Source organism: Falco biarmicus, chromosome 5, assembly GCF_023638135.1.
Source record: "Falco biarmicus isolate bFalBia1 chromosome 5, bFalBia1.pri, whole genome shotgun sequence".
Taxonomy (NCBI): domain Eukaryota; kingdom Metazoa; phylum Chordata; class Aves; order Falconiformes; family Falconidae; genus Falco; species Falco biarmicus.
In genome coordinates this window covers 23,464,256-23,486,092 of record NC_079292.1, presented here as the reverse complement: position 1 = coordinate 23,486,092, position 21,837 = coordinate 23,464,256, and the positions used below count along the sequence as shown (strand labels likewise).

The window sequence follows — 21,837 nt, the reverse complement described above, 5'->3', positions numbered from 1 at the left end:
TGGGTTTTTGTTTGTTTGTTTGTTTTAATAATTAATTCCCTTTCTTTTTGCACTGGGGGAAAGAAAAGGCTGGAAAAGAAAAGCCATCCCGGTAGCTGTCATGGAGCAGTGTGTGGTGTCTGCTTGGATGCAGCTGCTGGGAGGAGGTTGTTCCAGTGTGAAAAATGGGGCCAGGGCGATGGTTTGCAGCATAGGGGCCCCGACATTTCATACCGCAGCCTCTGGCTCTGCAGCCAGCTTGGCCGGCGGAGGAGATATCAAGACAAGTTTCTCCCAAACCCCTCCGCAGCAGTGATTCAACCATCCTGGAGACAGCACAGAGCAAGCAAGGCTCCTCCCTGGGCTGTGCTGACAGTGCTCCCTGGGGTTGCGCCAGCTGCTCATTTGGCCCAGAATCTCAAAATGGGCTTGTCCTGCCCAGGGTGTCCTATTTAACCTGTACCGCAGGAGCCACTTGTGATATAATTATACTGATGTAAAGGTGCTTCCATACCAGTATAGTTTATTCAACTGTTAACAAATAATAACACTTTCAGGTTCTTCCAAGGTCCTGTATATTGGGCTGCTAAGAAATAAATGAACCATGGTCTGAGGAAACGCCTCTATAGTCGGCCAAGCCCTTCCTGGCTCTCCTCCTGCATGGAGCCCCGTAAGCGAGAAGCAACTCTGTTTTGTAGAGTTACGAATCCCGACTCAGCCCCGCACAGCCCTTCAGTGTGCACAGGCACAATCCCGCTATCTGCTAATGGGATGTAGACCACCTAAGCTTCTTTGCCTCTTGGAAATCCCTTCCTTCAGCATGACTTAGCAGCATGCAGGCAGCCCCCCCGCCGTGGGCTCACCCCACGACACTCACACATGTCTGGACCCACAGCAGCGCAGACTCAGCTCAGCCCCACGGCGTGGCTCAGTCCCCCAGGGACACACCACCCTCCAGCCAAGGCACCAGCCTGCATGGATCTCTCTATCAATTTAATGATATTTTGTGCCATGGTGAGTCCTAAAGCATCACCAGAAGGGAGCAGAGGGTCCACAGGAGCGTGGCAGGAGGACATACAGGCTGCTGGGGACGTGGCTATTGCAAAGCCCTGGGCATTTCTGGCCTCACATCTCCCCACCAGCGCAGGCTGAGCTGAGCCTCTGATGCAAAGCTGCCTTGCAGAGAGCGGGGAGATGTGGGCTCAGGGGGTTAACTGAGGACAGCTCAGCTTTCTGCTTTAGCTTGCAGCTTAAAAACCACTCGCTCCTGTGGCCTGATGGGGCTGGATGTGATGGCATCCAGGAGGTGGTGGTGGATGCCCCACCATCAACTTCACCTGTCTGAGAGCCCAGGTGGTGTGTGGCTATTGCCATGGGATTTGCGACTTTAGCCATCGCCAGCAGCATCGCCCTCACCTTGCCGGTTGCTGGCTCTTGGCACATGAGCCTGCCTGGCTCTCCTGGGTACTCCTGTCCTCCCCCTTGCCAGCTCTGTCCCACATTCATCTCCCCCTTTCCAGGGGCCAGGACAGACCGAGTTTTACCCTGGCCCCAGAATCTTCCTCACAGCAGAAATTCAGATGTGCCAAAAACTCTAGCGAGCCTCAAGGTGGCCATGCAAGATATGGAGTTTATTACCAGACAGCTTCAGTCAAAATGAGCTTTTCCCTTCAACCCACCCCAAATTTGCAATCCTGGAATGCACAACCCCATGTGATCCAAGCAGACTTCACCCCCGTTGTTAACTCACACCAGCATGTCTCTAGAGTATCGTGCATGCTAAATAATATCGCTTTCCTTCTCATTTTCCGTGAGCATCACTGGAGCCCTGGCATTGCAGCCGAAGGGAAGCCTTGTAAAACAAAGCTTCTCATAAATGTCAGCCAGTTACCGTCATGGCAATAAATCTGACTTCTTACCAGAGTTCCCTCCAGTAAGTAATGTTATGCAAAATATGGCTTCTCATAAGGTATATGACTCGGTGAGTGAGGTTTTTCTCTATGAAGCCTGTATTAAACAGCCTTCAGCTCAGTTGTAAAACTAAGCCAGAGGCTCGCAGAAGGGCTTTGCAATGGTTTGTCCTGCTAAGAGTAAGAGCCATGTGGATCATGTTCACGTGGGCACAGGGAACAGCAAGTTTGCTTTGCTGTGCTTCCCCGGCAGATAAAACTCCGAGTGGCTGAGACCTGCTCCAGCATCTCTCTCATTCTCTTACTGCCACATATCTGCTGCATCCCTAAGACAGCGACGATGCACTGATATTCCAGTTTGAATAGGTGTTTACCCAAGGCAAGAGATACAGCAGTGAGTTTATCGTGGCAGTAACATACTATGGCAGGGATGGAAACACAGTCCAGCTCTCATGTGTTACACTCCATCGGTTATAACAAAGTTGAAATAAGAATGCAAGAAGGTGAAAGGGGGAAGGAAGAGGGCAAATTTTCAGAGATGTTTGTGTTTTAGTCTTTCAGGAAAGTGCTTGCTTTCTGTGTGGAGCTTTTTTAGCTCTCCATGCTTTTCCAACCCAGTTTCATACCCCCTTAGTGCTTTCACTGCTTAAAAAAATCCCAAATGCAAACAGCTGGTAACATGAAGTATATGAATAAAGTGAAGCTCTGAAATGTAGCACATGGTGGTGGACTAATTCCAAGGCATTTCAGGAACATCCCTTGCAGAAAAGGGGGAGGGAAAACACTCTGCTTTCACATCAGTTTGTCCCCAGCAGTTCTGTCCATCAGCAAAGTGGCTGTCAAAGATGACGATCCTTTTTTGTAGTTTGGCCATGCAGTGTGTGAGCACGCTGCTAAGGCATGTACTTTATTTCTTTAGTACCGCCTTGTTTCTGTGCCTCTCAGTGGTTTGAAGGTTCATGCTACAGGCTAATGACCCCAGCTGCTGGTCTGCAGTTTTCACCTTGGCTTTTCTGCACTAGAGGGGGTGAAGAGCTGGTGCAGGAGCTGGAGAGGGTGCATCAGCCACCGTTCAGTCTCAGGGGGAGAAAGAGACCCGGTACTGGCCCCTGCTCCCAGCCCCATGTACCAACACAGACAGTGAAGGAGCTTCTGGTTTTGTCTTGGCTGACACCTTGAAGCTCAGAAGGACCACAGTGTATGTGGCTGAAGATCTGCCATGGTATTTCCTTCTGTAGACAAAGTAGGATGCCCAGCCATGGGGCTTCTTACCTCCCTTAGAAACAAATGATGCTTTCCAAGAGAGAAAAGACAAGAAGGTAAGGGACAGACTTCTTACTTGATTTAAGCTAAAATAGGATTGTCCTGCCCTCCCTCCTTTCTGTTTTATTATTCCGCTAGGTGTCTGAAGCCCACACTATGTGCTTTTTTGCATCATCAGATCAACACAAACTCTGCTAGTTTGTCAGATCAAGAAATGGGAACGTTTCAAAGCACATTGAGAAGGAACTGATTTAATACAGTCTGTCTGGGTGAAAGGTGCTGCTTCCGATGCTTTGCAAATTGGCTGATCTGTGCTATCTGCTGCACTGCAATGGACGGAGCTGTGGCTGGCTCTAGGGCAACAAGTTGGGGAACCCCTTCTGCTTCTCCCAGAGAAGGGAAATCAACACCAAAGCCCTATAGGTGGAAACATGGGAGCGGGAGGGTTGAACTAAGAACTAAGCATAAGTAGCACCAGCGTCTGGATGAAGACTCCAAGGATTGAATTAAAGTTCTCCTCACCCAAGGCTCTAACTCAGAGTAGGATGGGGGAAACTGAGAGCTAAAAGAGGCCAAGGAACAGCTTTCCCTTCACCATGGAAAAAAAAAAATCCCAGCAAAGAGACAAGAGGCAATGGTTGAGTAGAGCTGTTGACAGAAGAGGACGCTTGATGTGGCAGAGAAGTGGGGAAGCTTGCTCATGATCAAATCCTGGCTTTCACCATGAGCTCAGTGACAGCCTCTCAGTTTCCTTCTGGAGGGCAAGAGCCCTCCACCCTAATTCTAGAAAGTAAAAGGCCAAGTGTCTAGTTCAATCTAACAGTCAAGATGCCCTTGATGCTCAAAGCGGAGAGAACTTCCATACATTTCAAGTTAGGTGAGACAATTCCTAGGGGAGCTCCACGGTTATGCCTGCTGCTCTCTCATCTGCAGCTCAGCCAGGATGATGCTGTATCTGCATCACCCCCCCCCCCCCCCCCCCCCAAATTTCCAATGCTTCTCAAGATGTGTGAAGAGGTGGGACTGTGTTACACACTCCTGAGTGCTAACAGTTCATCCATATGGCAGGGAGCTGCACGCGCCGGGTGTGAATATGGGCCACGTGAATTTTATGGGCCAGACTTATCACGAAGTCAGATGGAAATAATGCGCCAAAATACAGAACAGATTTTTTTTTTTTCAAAACAGCTCAGTACGTCACATTTTTCTGAAAATCTGCCACTTCTTTTAGTGCCTGCACATGCGGCATGAACCCCGAGCGCTTGGAAAGCTGAACACAAGTGCTTTTAAAAAGCTCTGTCATTTATATACATGAGTGTGTTAAGACTAGGGATAACATATCTTCAATACCCAAACGCAGCACTTGTAAGTCATGTGGAGATCTGAAGCAATGTGTCTGTGTGAATGAGGTGCTGGATTAGTGTCCAGGAGAGCTGATTCTATGCAAGGCATGCATGCTTTCTCCTTGGCTTCTGCACCTTGATGGGAAAACTGATGCTGACCTCCTTTGCAAAATGCTTTAAGATCCATCAGTGACAACAAGACCTGACATACACACTTTTTCAGACTGACATGGGGATGCTTCAGAAAGGAGAACTATCTCATGGTTACCCATGGGATCTTCTGAATCATAGCTGTTTTTCTTAAGGAAAGGACGTTTTAGTTACCTGTATCACAAGACTTTAAATCTCCTTTGGAGACTCCTACCCAAATATTTACGCAATGGGTTTTCTAGGGAAGGCAGGCTGGTGGTTATTTTGCTCTGCAGCATGAATTGCTCTGGCAGCTGCCCTCTTCTCTACTCATCTTTGCTGTAACTCCAAACATCGTCTTGGAGAATCCTATAAACTGCCCGCGACATAGCCCGAAACCTGCACTGTGCTCAGCTAATCCCCGCGCGCCCATCACTTCATCACTAAATTATCAGCAACTGCCCACAGAGCCACCCCATCCAACACAAACAGTGAAGGCGATGGGAGGAAACAGCTCCAAAGGGAACCTTTCCCTTTCAAAATGAAAAAACCCTCCTGGTGAAACCGCCATCACACTAAATAACTCAAAGGCACCAAATGCAAATGCTATTTACAATGGCAGTTCTATAAATATCTGCAGCATGTTTCATTAGCCAGTGACTGCAGAAATAGAGGAATATGGCGTATTCTTCCATGAATCAAATCAGAAATTATAATTGGAGGCAGAATATTTCCTAAACGCTCACTGCCTGTATGGGAAGCAATTACTGTGCTGAATACACAGAAATCTGTGTCACTTTGCTCACCGTTTGGACAGACCCACTGAAAGGAGATAGGGAGAGATGACAGCCTGCTGATTACAATAAATTATTAGATTAAACATCCTGCGCTCACTTGACCACTTCTTACTGCCTTCTCATCCTGGCAACTCCTAAGCTCGTAGGGAGAGAAAGGGAGGAAAAGCGGCACGCTTTGGATGTCTGCACAGTTTATCTCGCACATGTGGCAGCACTTTGCTGGATTGGGGCTGGTCTTGCAAGAGTTCGTCTGTTGCACTGACCAGCACTGTCTCTTTGTTTGCATGTCTCCATCTGTCATCTCCTGCCCTACACTCACACTTCAAAATCCTGGAGGAATGGACTATCTTTCTTTTTTATGTCATGTGTTTGCAGAGCATCCTCCCTATTTGCTGGTCTGCATCAGCACTAATAAATAATACTGACGGTGACTGGGATGAGGGTGGCTGCGAGACGACCTGCAAAGGGCTCAGCTGCATGGCTGATTCTTGCATGGGCACCTGGTTACATGGCCACGGCTGACTGTGCTTGGTGGGGAGCAGCAGGCAAGGCTCTGCCCAGAGGAGCCTGCCCTCAGGGCGTGCTGTTTTTTGCAGTTGTGTCTCAGCAGGAACAATCCCTGAAGGAGTGAGGTGACTTGGTGCAAATCCAGTTCATCTGCCCCACTCATGGGGCCTGCATGCCACTGTGCGCTGGTGTGTGCATCACCGTGGTTTGCAGCACTGCTCATGCCACCTCATGGTCCAGGTCCTAAGCCCCCATGCACACTCACTTTCCCTGCTCTTCCCCTTCACCAGAAAGGGCCACACTGAGGCAGGTTGGCTTCCACCCAAGTCTCGGTGGCTCAAAGCTTGGAGGATGGGGAGACAGTTGGGAGAAACTGTTGTTCCTGAATGATCCTCATTGCTATCATTTATTTCCATGAGTCTTTCCGAAACCAACAGTGGAAAGTCTGGTTTGCAATTTGGTTTTCAAGAGAGAGGAAAATTACTTTAATTTGGCTCAAGGCTCCTGGCAAAGGGAATACAGGTCTGTATGGCCTGCCCTGTCTGTAAATGTCAGTGACACAGCACATAATGTGGGCTGAGCTTTCTGAAATAAGCCAATACAGAAGTACCAACGTTTGTCACTGCAGTGAGTAGGAATCCATTAGACTTCTGCCATTCCAATTTATTCATGTCACGATTTCTCATTGGAAGGGCTATTTGGTGCTCTGGAGCAGGAAAGGTTAGCTGTAAGCCAGTTGTTTTTTCCCTAGGAAGGGTATCCCAGCCGTGTCCTCATGCATCTGCCACCTTCTAGCAGTACTTCTGTAGCAGAATGAAGATATTTAAAGAAACAGGAGCATCCTTTTTACTGTTCCCTTTCAAGGGAACTTGGTAGCAAATGTAGCTTTGGACCTGAAAAGATGGGCCCAGGAAAGATGCTGTAGATGTGGATAATGGTGGTGCGAAGAGAAGTAGATGATAGCTGATGCATAACCAGACTCCACCTTCTCATTGCAGCATGGGTTTACCTGCTATGGAAGTGCTCTGAGGCTCTGTGAAATACATGCACAGTCCATAGCTGGATCGAATGACCACCACACCAACGATGATGCAACATCTCCCACAGGTTTGGTAGGACTGGCGGAACGTACCACCTTTCCCTGCCAGCCTTTTTATCCCACCCGTTGAAAAATCATTGTCCTCACCCATGGACTAGGGAATGGAGATGAAGTTGCCAAAACTGCGGTTAAAGATTCTGCTCTAAAAAAGCCCTCTCCTGTCCTGTGGGAAGGGAGTGCTGCTACCCTTTGGAGGAGCTTGATGTTACCCGCTGCATGGGGGATCTGCACAGGGGATGCGTTTAAGAGGGTTGCATCAAGTGCTGCAGTCATTTCTGCAAACGCTCATTTGCCAGGAAAGGAAAAAACAACCAGCTTCAGTAATTGGAAAGCAAGAGTCTTCCTCAAGAAAGGAGGAGGGACAGTGTCAGCCTCGGTGTCACTCCGGTGGAAGCGCCCCGTGCCGACCCAGCCATTGTGTGGATGCCGATGGGGAGCGATGGGATAAAAATTAAGGTGAGCTAAAGGCTGAGTGATCTGGTGACTTTCCTGTTTTGTCTTGAGAGCTGACAAAAGAATTCCTGGCCTGCCCAGGGGCTCCTCGCTTCCTCTGTGCAGTGCTTTCCAGCCTTGCTCAGGCTCCAGCATCACCCGGGGACATCTGCACAGGTTATTTCTCACGCTTCCTCTAAACAGCGCTCAGCAAAAATGCTCTGATTCAGCAAAGCGCATGGCTGTGTCCATAAATCCCTTTTATTTCAGTGTGACATAAGCAAGTGTTTAAGTGGCTTACTGTATCAGGGCTGAAATGAAAAACCGTCTCCTACGGTTCTTAAGTCCATTTACAACATCAAGCAATAACTCTCAGGCGAACTTTAAAGCTGGGAACGGTGCGTCTTAACCTCAAAACACTTGGTGCTTGAGCCATGTAGTTAGAATTAAATCTAATTCCAACATCTTAAATTAGCCAGGGTATTACCCAGTAAACACCTAAATCGCCTCTCTGAGAGCGGCTGGCCTCGGGGGCCTGATTTCGCTTATATCCTGAGATAAGAAAGTCCTTTCCTGGACAGGCTGGCTTCCTCACTGGAATGGAGGTTGTGCTAGTTTATGTCACGTATTGTTTTCTTTCTTAAAAATAATACAGATCTAAACCTTTTCAAATACAAAGGGAAGCAGAACGTCTCTTGCCCTCCCTGCCTTCTGGTGTTGATGGGAGGAGGAGGGGGCATTCCCAACACATACTATTCACTACATTTGACTCTTTCGCCCTCATAACTCTTTCCATTCCCTTTCTTGGCCAAAAAATAAAGCAGTTGCCAGCTTAAAAATATATCAGCTTCCAAGCATTATCCCCACTCTTTACAAAACAGGAGTGGAGAGGGTAGGAGCTTTGATATAGTTGGTCAGAGCATCCTCTGAGCTCTGGAGCTGAGGCTGATGACAGCGGGGGTGACAGAGTTTTCAGTATTATTTATTATTTTTAGCCTGTGGGAACCCCTTCTGCACTCAGGAAAAGTGTGTCTTGATAAACCCTGACTCAGCCAGTCAGTTGTGCAGGTGGTTCAATGTAGACACCTGCTTCAAATGTTTTTAGGTAAAGAACATACCACAGCTCTTAAAACATTGCTTCAAATTGGGATTCTGTAGGTATCTCCTCCACTTTTACCTGGGAAGCCTGTGCTGCTCCTACAGCCCCTCTGCATGTGCAGCATGCTGCCTGCACCCAGTGATGGGTGAGGGCTGTGTGCACAATAAATAATAAATAAATAATTGTGCAATCGAGGTGGCGCAGCTGCTCCTCCTCCCGCCAGCTCAGGGCTCTTCCCTGCTTTCAGTGCTTTTGTGCAAATGTGTTTTAATTGATGCAGGGAATGGGGTTTCCATCCTCTCTTGCCAGGCTTTCCTGCACAGCTTCATTGACCTGGTAGATCAGCTCCTGCCTGGAGCTGACCCCAAGTCTGGGTGAGAGAAGAGAGCTGTGGTGCTGCTCAGCTGCTCATCGTTCCTTACGGAACAGATGACGAGCTGTTCACACTGATCGTTAAGGAGCATCTTTAGGTGCTGTGAAGCTGCTTGATCCATATGAAACCATTGCAACCAGAGGGTCACATCCTACAGGCAGTGGAAGGTGAGTGGCTGGGGCAGCCTACAGCTTCATCCTGCCTTACGGACCTTGGAACTGTTCATCTGTGCTGTGCCATCCATCTGTATGCCAAAGTAATGCCCAAAGGCTGCAAAAGTGCCACTATCACCAAAAAACAGCAAAACCCAAGCCCCCTTCACATTTAGGTGAGTAAGACAAGTAGACAATCCTCCTTGCTGCCAGCTTCCCAGTTAACACCCAAGAAAACTTGCCCTGTATGTGAACTTCTCCTGAGCTAACTCAGCTCAGCCAAACTGTGTGATCATCTGGATTTTGCGAGCTTTTCTTTGGCCCCCCCTCCCCCTGGACCCCTCCAGGTGAACTTATTTTCTAGATAATAACCACTTCAAGGCAAGTTCTGTAGTTTCATCCAGTGTTTGGACATTACATACAAGGGCCATGATCCATCATTTGGGTTGCCAGTCCCTCATGCAGCCTGAAGAAATAAATATCAATGGCAGAACCAAGATGGGATGCTCAGAGGGAAAAAGGATAAAGGGTCTTTGCACAAAGACAAGCAGCATGGTCCTGGGACAGGTACTTCATCAACTTTTGAGCATAACCATGCTTCAAGAAAACCATGATAGGTCCTGGGAAGGTCTTGCTATGCATGAAGGACAAGCATGGTCTAAGGGAAAGGATTCTAAATTATCTGCCGGGGCAACCCTTTCCCAATGATGGACCCTGCAGCCTTTTGCAAGTCACATCAGCTTCTCCGCGGGGAATCCTGGTCCTTCTGGTTCATTCCTTGCTATGTACTGCGGCAAGCACCGTGAGTCACCATCACGATAATGTCCATGTGGCACTAAAGTACATAGTGATACATTATTATTGTTATTTTCTCCAAAGATGTTAGCATGTCTATTAATCTCTCCTACATCTGACTTTTTAAATTCCTTGTAAACATACATAAAAATGTATTTTTTTTGGTACAGCTTCACACTTCAAACATGGCATATTTTCAGCAAACTGTTCCAGATATCACTTGTTTGTGCATGCAGACAGGGTGGTAATTACATGAGAGCTTCCAAGTCTTCTGGGAAAACATTTGCAGGAGGTTTGGTTTAGTTATAGAGGAGAACAAGACAATTTACTTGCTCCTGAAACTAGTGTGATTTGCTGGAGAAAAAAAAAATCAATGCAGGTTCATAGGAAGATGACTGAAGTGACCCAAGGCAGTGGAAGCAATAGTATGTGTGAAATATTTTTAAAGGACAAATTAAGATTTAGGGCTCAAAGTGTCCTTTTAGCACTCATTGAGTGTTTTATACCTACTGTATCACTAAGCATTTGGAGGTGCGATTGGTGATTGCCCTAATCAATGGAGCCAAGGCACTGGGCAGTGCATCACTCAGATATTCTGTAATCAATAGATAGCACTAAGCAGTATTATATATAACACATAATAGAAAACATACTTGCAAAAGTCATTCCAGATGTGAAAAAAAAAAAAAAAGTAAAAAGTTAATCTATACACAGAATTGGTTTGGTGGGGTTTTTTTTCCTTGTTTTGAATAACACTCTGAGAACTGATATGTTTCCAGTGGAAAAATATGTCACCGGGTTGTTTCCAGCCACTGCTAATCAGTGGGTTTGACATACATTTGATGTCGAGAGCCGGGGCTGCGGCTGGTGCCCAGGCTGGGCAGCCGCCAGCGGTTCTGCCTGAGCTGTGACAGCTGACAGGGTCGGTGCTGGGTGGACATCATCCCCGACAGGGTTTCACAAGAAGGACAGGGTGAGGTGCAGAGCACATTCAAATGACAAGCAGCTGACTCATCCTCAGAGATGCAGGTGTTTTCAGAAATGAGCTCTGGTTGCAAAAGTCTGGTTTGACCATTTCTGCTCATGCTTCATTCCGGAGGGTACTCCATGCTGAGCAGGGCAGAGCTGGGGCCAGGACTAGGAGACCTCCCCACAGCCTCTGCCTGCACACCTGTGTGGGTGAGGAGCATGAAGGGGTCCTACCTGCCTTCTCTTGTCCTGATAGCTCCTGATGCTGAGCACCTGTGTGTCTGCTGAGGACTAGATCTAAGGCTAGCCCCACTCTGGGCTCAAGTGGGGAAAACTGCCTCTGGGACACATAGCCTGAGCTTTTATACTCCCATTCATCTTCTGACTATACTGGGATTTTGCATCACCTGTACCAAGAATGCTTCGGCGATTGGTGCAGCAAGACCGGGTCCTCTCTGCATCAGGACGCCTCACAACACGATAAATACAGACACCCTGCAATCTCTGCACAGGAGGAACCTGGAATAAATGCCTCAGCTTGAGCCTGTCTTTGTAGCAGATGCCTCTGCCTTTTAAGAGACAGGGAAGGATGCTCCCTTCTTGAAGAAAACACAGCAGCTCTTTAATACTGTGCAGGATCGACGCAAAAGAGTTAAGGATGGGAAGCAAAGAGGGAACAGCCTGATGCAATGTCTGCAAACTCAGCGGCTGGATCCAACACCCCTGAGCCTTAAGCTCCCAGGATTTAATACGTGTTTTGGACCAACCTTCTGCCATGTACACAATTGACTGTGACTGTGAGACAGGGCTGAGACAGTGAGGACACAGCCCAGTACCTCTAGATTTGCAGATTGCCCCCAGAACAGCCATCGGTACTCCCAGACTGTTTCACAAATCATCTTCTACAGTGCAAGACAAACTCAGGGCTTCCCTCCAGCTCTCCCTGGACATGACCAGGCACAAGTCTCCTTCTTCCCCCATTCCCACCGCCTCCTGCAGCACAAGCCCAGGTGACACCTTCAATGGCCCCCAACAAGGCGCAAAGCATGCCAGGGAACCCAGACCACTTCAGGCAGTGCTTTTTTGCAGACTTTTTTTGGTCTCGCCAGTTCAGAATTGCAGAAGACACTGGCAGTTACCTTCCAGATTTATTTTCCAGCATGCTTCTGCGCTGGGGTGTGCACGAGCACACAAAGGAAGCACTGTATCTGATTACATATCCCCTAAATCATCCGTGTCCCCTTGGGTGTCCCATTTCATTGGGAAATAAGAGTGTCTGGTGGTACACAAGAGCACACATGGCAGCCACATGTTGAGATGATGGGCATCTTCACAAAACCCTAGCTGGGGTTAGCCAGGAGAGATACCATCCATGCAGAGCAAGGACAAAACTGTTTTTAAAGGTGGAAAAGAGTTCTACCCATGCTCCCCTTTCTAGGACAGGAACCACGTTCCAGCTTCAGACTTTGTGTGCTGTCTTTCCAAGCTGCTCACTTGATGCAGCAGCTTTCCACCCCTGGGTTGTCCTGCGTAACCCTGGTGTGAAAGCAGCCAGGTCAGCCTGTGCCTGCTTTGCTATCTGCAAAGCACTTCCCGGCATGGAAAATTTCAGCTCTGATGGATGGGATGCCAACAGCGCTTGCAGCGTGTGTGGTATGGCTGCAACCTCATTCGATCCCACGCGGTCAGGAAACCCAAACAAGGGTGGATTTATTTTGGTTGGGAGATCTGGGAACTTCTAAGAAATAAAAAAACCCAAATATAATCTAAACACGGAGCATGAGCATTGTGGGTTGGCAAGCCCAACAGCCATTGTCAAAATGTTACGTGTTACATGTGGAAGTGTACTCACAAAGGATTTCTGTAGCCAAAATGGGAATATCAACCTCTTCTTGGTTTGCAGCTTTCTAGGAGATTTTCAGCAGACACTGAATTTTACAGTGAATTTCAGTTAAAAAGGGTCAACTTGCCTCCCTTTTTTCTGACCTCAAAGACTTTTCCCAAAGATTACTACTCTAGGTCACACCACATCCCACCAGTGCAGACAGAGAGTGAAAAGAGCATTTTGCTACCCACTAGTGATCTTTTCTTGAGGGTGGGACACATCAACTGTTTAACACCACGTGAAAATGTCACACAGAAGCTCAGGACAAGAGCAGAAGGATGGTGTACCTGCCAGGAAAGGAGCCAGACGGGGTTGTCAGCAAGAGCATCGTTAACTCCACTGGAAACGAGATGGTCCCTGTTCCTTCGGTGTCCTTTGCACCACAAGGCTGGGCAAGGGCTGAAGTCCCATCCCACCCAGTGGAGATGCACTCAGAGTATCTGGCACCATCCATGGGGCCACAGAAAAATATAATAGAGACATGAAGCAGGGATGCACTGGGAAGGGGAGGTACATCAGGCTCTTCTACTCATTTTGGCAAGCAGCCTACTACAGCCCAATGTAGGCAAGGAACAAACCTTCAGACTGCCATCGACCCACGAGTAGGTGGAGTGCAAAGGTGATCTGGAGCGGAGAGAGGCAGGATCAAACCCTATGTGACTGTGATTCATCATCATGAAAGTGCTCCCAGAAGCTCAGAGCTGATCAAATAGCTGGCTGGGGTTTCTTCTCAGCATCAGATCAGAGAGAAAAGCAGTCAAAGTAATTTTTTGGTCATTGATAGGACTCCAGAGCAGAAGGCAGAGGCTCCAACTCATTGTGCAGCCTTGGAAAACTGTGGCTTTCTAGGAAACAGCACGTATTGAGATTTACAGGAGGGTTGGGCATTAAGTTGTTAAAAGTCTGGGAGAAGGAGAAATAGGAGGGGATGTTGTCAGCTGCAGGGGTCCCCAAGGCCATGCTGGGCAATCCACGGCTGGCTTAGGGAACCGTATGGCCTGGGAGAGGCTGGGACAAACTGGGATTTGGAGCTGGAGGAGGCTTGCAAGCAATTAAACTGCAGCTTAACCTTGTCAGACCTTGCTGCCTGCTGGGCTGCCGTGCTCTGGTTGCACTGTGGCTGCAGGGCAATCTGCACCTTCAGCCGCTGGAAGGAGCAAAGTGGCAAGGATGACTAGAGACTGGCATTGCCGAGTGACCTTGGAGTCCATCTGTGCGCCCAATTACACCCCATCCTGCAATGAAGCATGAGGACCCTGGGGAGCCACTGTCGCTGCTCTTATGGCTCACCCTGCAGCACGGCCTCCCTCCAGGTCCCCAAGAGATGGGTCATTTGTGGGATGGTTCCCAGCTATAGTTTGGATGCAGCTCAAAGGCACAGGAATACTGCCTGCCTCAAACCTAGGGTGTTTTGAATGAAAGACACCCAAGGTCCTTGGGAGCCGAGCGTAAGCATGGACCTATGCCGGACAGCAGCCTTTGCTTGTCCCAGTGATCCAGCCTGCTCCTGCTTAGTTCACAAGGAGTGTGTCACACAGTGCCTTACCGTGTCTTCAGGGGACACCACTAAGCCCTACGGTGAATTTGGTTGCTGTTGGATCAACACCCCCCCTTTATACCTCCCCTGGGTGTCTCACCTCTTGCAGTGCATGACCCTTCCTTGTCCTTCGCAGTCCTACCACACTGGCACTCGAGACTTCAGGCACTCTCCAGCCCTTTTCAAATTCTCCCTAATACAGCTTTTTCTCCCTCATCCATACCGTGCAGTTTTACTTTGCTGTCTGTTGAGCTGCATTCAAACCTTCCGCCGTTATTCACACAGCAAGCAGCAGTACCAACGAAGGAGATATGTACCACTGTAATTACCTGTGATACCTGGGACTAGACTCCATGGCTTGGGAAGTCTTTTCCTGTCTTATGTCCCTACTAACAACACCCAACACACTGACCAAAGCTCTTGGCTTGGTGAAACAGTTTGACATGATGTCTATGGAAGATGCTGTCCTCACCAAGTGATGCGACGTTGCCATACGGGCTCCGAGTGACCAATGCTGAGACCACAGGTATCACCAAGTATTGACTTGCATTTTTAATGCAATAACCAGTTCAGATGCCTGGCAATGGGACCACCAGAAACCATCTACCAGGAGAAATGGGTAGCTTTGCCCCAAAGAGTTGTGAGTGGCTCACTAGTGCAGCTATGCTCAAATAATGGCAGAGATCCCGTATTTCTAGCCTGGGTGTTTAAAACAAAAATTCACCTAAGAACGAAATGTTTATTTCACAAGTGCATAAATCCACATGCTATGCCCCACTGGCACAGTTACCCCCTCTGTGGGAACTGATTTGGATGGGGCCACCTGCAGCGTGAAGGATGACAAGTGCCAACTCCTTCAGCCAGTTTGATCCTCAGAGAGACACAGCTGCCCTTAGCAGCAGCGTGAGGTGGTGCCGAGCTGAAGACCCTTCAGCATATCCCCTCTCATTACAAGAAGCAATATCTCCTTAGCTCCCCGCAGCTTCTGCCACAGTCCGCTTTGCTCAGCGGCACAGCTGGGCTGCAGAAACCGCCCCAGAAGCAGCTCTCCTTCCTGCAGCACGTGGCACCTCCCTGCCTGACACCAGTACTTAAAACCACCTTAAAAATATTAATAGTTGGAAGAGGACAAGCTACCAGTAACTCATGCCAGGAAGGTCAACACAAGCAGCTCTGAGCCACCAAGCCGAGCTGGTGCACCATTGCCCAGCCAGGGTTAGCATCGCGGGTTCAGGGTAGTGTGCAGGCAGCAACGCAGGCAGCAGCCCTCCCGCAGGCCCTCTGCCACCACCGCAAGGAAAAAGGGGATCAGGCTGACAGTTTTAGCTCCATCGAGATGTCTCTGGTGCCTGGCAGGCAATTCTAGGCAGGGAAAATGGCACAGACACCCATGCTGGTAACAGCCCCCTCCATGCACGGATGGCGGATGCTCATCAGACCCTGGGGGGCCAAACCAGAGGGAGCTGGGTCTGAGACACCCCGATATCCAGCTGCGGCTGGGCAGAGCCGGGATCCAGCCTCTCTCAATACCCGAAGCACTAGTTCAGCCGTGCCCATGGAGTGCGGCGCGCAGGAACCAGCACCACACCCCCTTCCCGGCAGAAAAGGCGAGCAGTGCCGGGGTTTTTGTTCCGGACGATGTTTTAAAATCCAAAACCAAACCAACAAGCTGGGAGTTCAGCTTTCCCTGTGACCTGGCTTGCCTGGAAGAGGAGATTTGCTAGCTCGCTCCTGTATCTGTGTGTGTTATATTGCTAAACTGCTGCCAGGGCTATTATTAGAAACAATTGTCTCTCCTGGAAATTTTATATAGAGGCTTGAAACAACTTTTCTCATGCCTTCTCCAGCAGCCAGTGGGCTAACAATGCTGCCGGGAGACGCTCCTTACACGGAGCATGTCTGCAAGGCGTGCGGCTAGATACACCCGTGCAGGCACAGCCTGGACACCGAGCCATTTATTTGTCTTTTGTAGCCCTGGATCCGTAGCAACTTTTCTACCCCGAGCTTTAGCAAAAGGTGGATAGAGGAAAGGAAACACAAGCCAGGGGGGCTTTACCCTTTGCGTAGCCCCCAGCTCTGCGTTAAACTTGCTGCAGCCATTTGGAAAGGGAAGGAGCAGTCCATCTTAGCAGTCAGTGGGGACAGGCATCCAGATTGCTTGGGGGGGTGGGGGAGAAATCGCGGCACCAGCTTCTCCTCCCCACACCCTCTCGTGCAAAAAAACCCAGCCGCCGGGCTCGCCGCCGTTACTAGCCCACTAAATCCAGGGGTTTGGGGCTGGGCTTTGTGTTTTTGGAAAGGACAGCGAAGGCAGATGCTGCCCACGTTTCCCTCTGGTTGAGCTAAATGGAGGGAGGGGGCGTGGAGCCGCCCGCACACTGCGGCTGGGCTTCCCCCGCGGGGCCGGGGCTGGCAGGGGAGCCCCGGCCCGCCTCGCCTCCCCGCCGCAGACAAAGACCCCGTTACCTTCTCCCGCTCCCTCGGCGGCTCCGTCGGCCCCTCAGCTCCGAGCCCGGGACGAGCGCATCCCCGCCGCAGCGCCGGCAGGCCGCGTTCCTACCGCGCCGCGTCCATCGCCCGCGTCCCCGCCGTGGGCTGCGCGGGGCCGGCGCGGCCCTGCCCTCGCTCCCGGCCGCTCCTAGGCCGGTCCCATGCTCCGTGCCGGGGTGCCCTGACCCTCCTTTCCCCCTTCTCCTTCCCCTTCCCCGCCTGCCGGCCCCCGGCGCCCGGCTCCTGCGCGGCCGCCGCCGCGCTACGAGGCTGCGAGGCTGGAGTCGGGGAGGGAGGAGGAGGAGGAGGGGGGGGGGAGGAAGGAGGAGGAAGGCGGGAGGAGGGCAGCGAGCAGCAGTTGGCGCTGGGTCATGTGAAACAGCTGAACCCGGCTCGGGCCTGCCAGCATCTGGGCTCCCCCTCGCCTCTGGGAGGAGGACGAAGGGATGCAGGGGTGGAAGGACGGAGGGAGGAAGGGTGCGGGCCGGGGGCAGCCATGCCCCCCTCCCGACCCGCGCGTTGAGCCGATAACGGAGTGGGGCAAGAGCAGGGGGACGCGGCGAGTGCTCGGGCAGCCCCGGCAGGGAGGCAGAAGAGGGCAGCAGCCCCGGGGGTTGGGGCCGCCCTCCCGTCTCCTGGTGGTTCCCCCCGCCGCTCCCGGCCGGGAGAGGGGTGCAGCTGGGGGTGGTGTAGAAGCGCACCCACCGGCAGAGGATGCTGCCCGGCCATGAAGAGTCCTTAAGGACTGCACTAGCCCTATATAGCCCTCGTGCGAGGGTATTACGGTCTAATAATCAGATCAATCAAGAAGGGAAATAGTGTGGGTCTCCAAAAAGCGCTGATTTTTGGTTTAAACAAGCACAGCACAAAGCACCTGCGCCAGGACACATGCGGTTAGAGCTGTGACTCGCTGCTGCTGCTTTGCCCCTCCGTCAGGGTTTCCTTCCTGGGAGAGGGGCTATTCTTGCCTGGTAAAACCCTGAGGTGCCATTGCACCCTGCTCTGGCACAGGCTGGCCGGGAGGAGGTCTGCTTTGGAAGGGAGCTGGGGGGGGGGAGGGCGGTTCTTTCCTTCATTTGTTTTCCATTGGCATTTATGCCACCATGAGGATGCTCATGGTGCTGGGGTTTAACCAGTACAGAGGAAATTTCCTCTGTGCCCCATAGGAAGATGACAAAGTTGCTCTCCCAGTGTGGTGGTGGTGAATGAGCTGGATGTCTGATTTCAGCTGGGGGTGTTTCTGATTTTGATCTGCTGTCAGACTGAAAGTCAAGGTCGTGCCAGCATGGAGATGCCATAAGCCTTAATGTCCTCTTCTCTGCAAGGTGCCTGGGGGGCCAGTGGGCTGCAAAGTCCTTTTGGGTACAATAGCTAAATACTAGAGCACAAGCACAGTTCCCTATCCCATCTTTAAGGGCACAGGCATTATAAAAACAGCTGTGTATACAGCCACAGGCAGACTGACCCATCCAGCTTGCTCCACCCAAGAAGCTGGCTTTGATCAAGGGGATAAATATAGAGGCAGTTCTGGCCTCTAGCTGCCAAGGGTTAAAAGCAAGCAGCTGAGGTGGCCCAGCTCTGCTCTGGAGGCAATCCTAAGGTCAGGACACAGTGGCAAAAGGCAACAAAGGTATTCATCTCTGCTCCAGGAAAAGCATGGCTACATTGCAAGGATACAGATCTGGGTTTTCTGGATGCATCTAACCCACATCTAAGTCCAGCCACTGAAGTACCCCCAAGGGTCAAGCTGCCAAAACACAAACTTCAAAGCCTCCCGGAATTTTAAACCCATAATTTCAGAGAGGGGTAAAACTTCAAGTTGCCTCCCAAATCCTGTTTTGCTCATTTCCTTCAGAGAAAGTCACAACGTATCTCAAGTGGCTTCTGCCATCTTCAGTGGTGGTGGTGAAGAAAAGCATGTAAGCCTGAACCTCAGCAGCAGTCCAGCCGTGCTCGCAAGCCCTGCCCAGAACTAGCAACAAAAATTCACATTCCCAGGTTGACTTTCGCTACAACAGGAGGTGAAGCTGCTTCAAAAGTGCACCATGCAGGTGCCTGCTTGTGCTTGTTGCTCTAGAAGAATATGCCAAAGCAACGGACTTTGCCCTTGGGGCAGGATGATCCTTCAACGAGCAAAGCCTCAAGGCAATTTCCCCCCTCATCACTGTATGGCACATGTTGCCCTTTGAGGTAACTCATCCTCTCCTGGCAGAGCAGAGCTAGGGTGTGGTGCAGCGTTATTCAGCTGGTGATAATAGAACTCAGCTGGTGGGTTAAAGAAGCAGCAACAGAGATTGGAACCCTCTAATTGGAAAGTAATTTTTTTCATGCATAGCAGCAGAAATTGGAAAGCAAGGCTCACTCCGCCCAGAATTGCAATTCTCAGCTTTCAGCACAGGTATGGGGAAGTTTCATGAGACTTAGCTTGAAATTACAGGCTCCCTGCAACAGTCCGGTCTCTTCCTTTGGCAAAAGACAGGTGGAGGTTTTGGGCTAGTCCGGAGTTAGCAAGAAAGCATTCTTTTTCATGCTCCATGTTATGCTGGGGTTGTCTCCCAGAGGTGGCCGAGGAGCATCCCATCACTGTGTCACCCTAATGGTGTCCCCTAACATCTATAGGGCATCAGTTAGTTCATGTCCCAGGGAAGGACCTGGGTCACAGACCAATGGGCTGACAGATGTCATGCCATGGAAGCTATCTGGGATAGAAATGGTTTTCCCAGGTACAATGGCTCGGCACCTCTGCAGCTTTCGAGACTCACCATGCAGAAAGAGAGCCTGGATCATTACACCTGGGAAACTGCAAAAGGCATCCTCTTCGGATGCCTTGTGAGGATATGACCTTTCCTATCCATCCAGGATCACATGCAGAACACTGCCCCAAAAGGAAATTCAGTATGATTTGGTACAAAGCCTTAACATTTCCTGCAATGGTGGGAGATATTCCTGCTACATTTCCTTAATCCTCTAATTCATGATGCAACATTTCTAATAAAAATAAATTACTGGTCTGAGTGAAGATAACATCCTGTAGGTACCTAAGCTAATGAAGATCTTAGAAACGGGGACTGTTTCTTATAACATGGAAAGACAGTGGGGCATTGTCCCTGCCAAGGGTTGATTATGAAATCTCAGCCAGAAAGAGTTGTTTTCTCCCAGAACTGGACAAGGAATTTGCTCCAGATCTTCTCATTGGTTCATTGCATAGCTCCTTCCTAGAACCCCCTGGGCCAGATCTTGGCTGATTCCCTGATATCAGGGTGGTACCCTGAGCTACAAGTGCAGCGAAGTGGAAAAGATGATGTGTGGAGGGTACAGAGCAGCAGCTGCAGGCTGTTTGGGGTCTGCAAGTGGAGAGGAACAGAAGCTCTCAGGGTGGCTGCAGACCTCAACATTAAGATAACCTATCTCAGGTGGGAGAGCTGGAAAAGCCTCCAAGGGGAAGATCATGCTTTTGGGACCCGTTTCCTTCCTTCCCACCTTGCGAATTTCAGGTAAATCAGTGAACTGGGGCAGCAGGGCCTCCTGGATGAAGAGCGACTGTTGCCTGCAGTGACGTGGCATGGTATGGCATGGCTTGCAAAGCTCTGCAGCCGCAGTTAACCGAGCCCTGCAGCACTCCCATGACATCAGGGAGAGGTGCCAGCCTCCTTTCACAGGTGGGCAAGCACATGTGAGGACAGGCTGGCACTCAGGGCTGTTCAATGTGTGGGAAAACGAACTGATAAACTGGGGGGCACCACCCAGTGAGGTAGGTGTACACCACTGGGTATGCAGCCTGGTGTGTCTGTACCTGGGACAGCTTCAGATGGCTGCTTAGATGCTGGTAGCTACAAGACCACCAATTCTGGGACCACTAAGTCAAAGGAGGACACTGAAGCCTGATAAAGCATTGCAATGCATGCAGGGCTCACTGCTGGCACAGTGAAACAGCTGCCGAAGCCCCCACCAGATCAGTTAAAGTCTGCAAAAGGATTTCTGCATTGCAGTGCAAAGGCAGCGCCTTCTGCCACCTTATCCCCTTCTTCCTCTCCCAGGCATACATGCTGTAATTCAGATTTCCTCAATAGCATCCTTCCAGGGAAAAAAACCCAAACAAACAAAAACCCCCAAAACCATTCGCTACATGCACATTCCTCTCTAAAATTCCTAGTTATAATTCAGCAGCGATAGAAAGAGTCCTTTTCTTCAAGGAGCTTCTGTAATTTCACAAGGTCTCTGGAGTTGTCAATACCCAAATAATACAGCCTAGTAACAAACATTAAGTCTGGAGGCAGGAAAGCTGCTCTCATTGCAACGATTAGAAGCAGGTGATAGCTGCATTTCTTCCAAGCTGGTTCATATCATGGCAAGTTCCAAAAAGAGAACAGTAACCCAAATATTTAACTTTGACATACACAGAGCGAAGCCTCCCGCAACCAGCTGCCTCTGTGCCAGGATAACATGTTTATTCCTTTTTATTGGTCCCTGATAACAAAGCAAGGAAGAAACACCATGGCCTTGTGCTGGAGAACTACTGTTGACAATTCATTTCCACTCCCGTTAGCAAAAATTAAAGTATCAAAATACTTTACAAGGAATGTGGTGATAGGACCGTGGGTGCCATCAAAATGTGTGAGCTGTTACATGAACATTTCTAGTATTTTCAGAAAAATTTAATGAATATTGTCTATCCCGGAACTGCATTAATTAGCACTAACGGGTTGGAGGAGATGTCATGTCATGAAGTAATATTCACACTTACACAATGATTTGCATACATAAGCGGTGCAGTGCTTTGCAGAAGTCAATGTCATTTCCCCCATATGGTATATCTGAAACCCATAGAAGGTGAGGGGAAAGCTTTCAAAGAATATTTAGGATTTGCTGAAGGCATCTCACTGCCTGCCTCACTGCAGAAGGTGTTTAAGGGCCTAACTCTCATTGATTGCACAACCCTTAACTCATAAGCAACATGGACCTAGGGAACTTAGGAACTGAAATCCATTTTCAGAGGTGATACAAGCTGTTAGGCACAATAATGCCACTGTAAATCAATGCAGGTGACTTATTCTAACGAGGGTAAGAGTCAGCCAGCC

At 49.8% G+C, this 21,837-nt stretch overlaps 1 protein-coding gene across 7 annotated transcripts in view; it reads right to left on the bottom strand.

Moving 5' to 3' along the window:
• FRMD4A (FERM domain containing 4A) overlaps window positions 1-21,837 on the bottom strand; it is a 386,216-nt gene that overhangs the window by 139,632 nt on the left and 224,747 nt on the right. Inside the window, exon 1 of one of the 7 annotated variants that reach the window (XM_056339188.1) lies at window positions 16,736-16,871. The exons of the other annotated variants lie outside the window; for them this stretch is intronic. The gene's annotated coding sequence lies outside the window, so the exon portion shown is untranslated. Of the gene's footprint in view, window positions 1-16,735; window positions 16,872-21,837 lie in introns of those variants that run through there. 7 annotated transcript variants of the gene reach the window in all.